General features: G+C 35.9%; 1 non-coding gene and 1 pseudogene across 1 annotated transcript; both read right to left on the bottom strand.

Moving 5' to 3' along the window:
* The window catches only part of LOC106735731 (solute carrier family 22 member 24-like), a 117985-nt pseudogene that overhangs the window by 72014 nt on the left and 42915 nt on the right, over positions 1-3056 (bottom strand).
* Positions 790-896, bottom strand: LOC114009267 (U6 spliceosomal RNA). Its single transcript, XR_003550716.1, has one exon. It is a non-coding gene; the product is annotated as a U6 spliceosomal RNA (small nuclear RNA).

Here is a 3056-nt window from a genome sequence, read left to right as displayed (position 1 = left end):
TAGCTTGCTGTAGTCATTAAATAGGTATTAACAGGTGTATTTTTAATGCATTTCTTAATTTCAAAAAAAAGTTTTAATAGGTCAAAGTTTAAAAAATGTTAGGAGAAATTTACTTAAAACTTAAAACCAGGAAAAAGGCTAGGATTCAGTTCAAATAGTAGGTACATGAACCTATCAATAGTTTAAGAGAAGACAAAATTCCTTAAACATGAAAATCAAAGCATCGAAGAAAATCAGTAATGTTTTAGTCTAAAGTAAAAAAATTTCTATTTCACTAGTTCAGACTCATATAATTAATCTCTCTTCTATTGAATTTGCAGTGTTACTGTGGTCTGATCTTTCCATATAACTCTGGAAGTTAACATTCAACTCTGGACTTGTCCCTACTGTTAGACTGGTCATTGTCTTGGTTGTTTCTTTTATTTCTGTGTGTCCGACTTTAGTTTTCCTGGTATAGCACTCTCTCAGCACTTTTGGGAGAGCTGATCTGGTGTTGGTATATTCTTTCAAATTTAGTTTATCTGAGAAACTTTTTGTAAGTAAAAATAGTTGTAATCTTTTTTTTTTCCATATGAAAGATAATCTTGCTGGGTATATTATTCTTGGTTGAAATTGTTTTTCACTTAACATTTTGAACATATTTTTCCATTCTTTCCTTGCTTGCATTGTTTCCAATGAGAAGTCCAATGTTAGCCTTGTGGGATATCCCTTGAAAGTAACTTGATGTTTGTCTTTTCCCAATTTTAGTATCTGGTCTCTGTCTGTGGTTTTCTTTTTTCTTTTTTTAAAAAAAATATGGAACGCTTCACGAATTTGTGTGTCATCCTTGCACAGGGGCCATGCTAATCTTCTCTGTATCGTTCCAATTTTAGTATATGTGCTGCCGAAGCGAGCACTGTCTGTGGTTTTGATCAATATGGCTATGATGTGCCTTGGGGAAGATCTTAGGTTGATTCTATGTGAGGTCCTTCGCATTTCTTGGTTCTGGATATTTGAATGCTTCTTTAGGTTTGGAAAGTTTTCTTGCAAGATTTCATAGACTAGATTATCAATGCCCTTATTAGTTTCTTCACCTTCAGGGATACTGATGACCTGGATGTTTGGGTGTTTAATGGTATCTAGTATTACTTGTATGTTATTCTCATTTTTTTGGATTATTTTCTCAATCATTTAGGTGAATTTTCCTAGGTCAGAAAATTTATCTTCTACATCTGATATTTGATCTTCTGAATGATCTAATCTACTTCTGATATTTCAAGGGAGGTTTTGATTTCCTGTATTATAGCCTTTATCTCTTTAGGTCCTTTTGATTCTCTTTTATGTTGTGTATTTCCTCTTTCATATCATGCAAGAACTTCTTTACCTCCTGGAACTCATCGGCTCTTTCTTCTGCATCTTCTGGAGTTTGTTTCTCTTCTCTTGCATCTTCGTTAGCTTTGTCACTATGAATATTTTAAGTTCTTTATCTGACATTTCCATGAGTTCCCTTATATTCTTTGTGGAGGAAGAGAAGTTATTCTTTTCCATTAGAGGAGAGATATTTTCTTGGTTTCTCATATTTCTTATACTACTTTGGTAGTTTCTGGTCATCTTATGGATTATACTTTTTTTTCCCTATTTTTTTTAGTTAAATCTGAGCAATCAGAGTAATGTAGAAGGAGTTGACCTGCAGTCTGTATACATACCATTTTTCTCCCTTTGCACAGCTGATTTAATAAAATTGAGGGTTGATCTGACCCTAAAAGTATTTTGATATTTGGCTACTGAGCACCTACAAATGTCTAGTAAATCAGTGTGTGGAAGCTAAGCAGAAAAGTGAGGGAAACAAAAAAAAAAAAAGAAAAAAGAAAAAAAAAAAAAAAAAAAAAAAAAAAGGAAAAGAAATAAAAAGAAAGTAAGAAAAAGAGAAGAAAAAAAAATTTTGGAGAGGTTTTTGCTATAGGGCGTGTGCGTTCACCAGAAAGACTGAGATAGAGAAACAGAAAGCGAAAAATCACATACATGCACCCCACCCCCACCCCTGGGGGATGGCCATGCCATGTAATCCCTTCTCCTCCATTCTTCTCTCGGGATCTTGGGCACGCACAAACGTGTCCGGTGTGAGGTTAAGCTGCCAAGTCCAGGACTTGAACCGTGGTCAACTACATGGGAGTCCAGTGACATAGTCATTACGCTAACTGCTTGTCCCGAAAAGAAAATTTTCTTTTCTTTTTAAATTTTTTTAAAGAGTTTCTTTTTTATTTATTTTTTCTTTTTTTGGAGAGGTTTTTGATATAGGGCGCGTGCGTTCACCAGACAGACAGAGAGACAGAGAGATAGAAAGCAAGAAATCACCCCCCAGAGGGGCAGGCCACACCGAAATCCCTTCTCCTCCATTCTCCTCTCGGGATCTTGGGCACGCACGCACATGCGCCCGGCGTGAGTTTAAGCCACCAGGTCTGGGACTCGAATTGCAGTTGACTATGTGGGAGTCCAGCGACACAGACATTATGCTAACTGCAGGTCCCAAGAAAATTTTCTTAATAAAAAAATGTAAACTGTGTGTGTGCTGCATGAATGGGGCCACTCAGAACTCAAGTATAGATGGCTGTTGATTGGCTTATCCTACGGGAATAGGAGAAAGGTAAGAATTAGAAAGACAAAAGAGCAGCAGAAAGCTAATTTAAAAAAATTTTTTTTTTAATTTTAAAAATATAGAAAGTGATGGAAAGAGACAGAGATAATAAGAAGGGTGCTCTAACCGGGGTCCTGGCTAGACTGGGGAGCAGGAGGGTGAAGTCTGGGCAGAGGGTCTTTGGAGGTAGAAATCCTAAATAACTTTTCAACATTCATGCATATTTGATTGGGATAGACTTGTGTAGTTTACTAATCCTATCGATTGTATGTGACTGTGCCCTTCAGAGGTATATTATGACAAAATCAATCATAGTTAATAAAGGAGCCCATGAGATTTCAGCCAGGCTGAAATGATTTTATGAAATAAATTACCTTTGAATAGTAAGAATTTCGATCTATTGTCCTTATAAATCAGTGCGAGACAACAATATCATTTAAAA

Source organism: Tupaia chinensis, unplaced genomic scaffold (genome assembly GCF_000334495.1).
Source record: "Tupaia chinensis unplaced genomic scaffold, TupChi_1.0 Scaffold000502_1, whole genome shotgun sequence".
In the NCBI taxonomy this organism is placed as follows: domain Eukaryota; kingdom Metazoa; phylum Chordata; class Mammalia; order Scandentia; family Tupaiidae; genus Tupaia; species Tupaia belangeri.
Note: the sequence above shows the minus strand (reverse complement) of the source record. Positions and strands in the feature narration are given on the sequence as shown.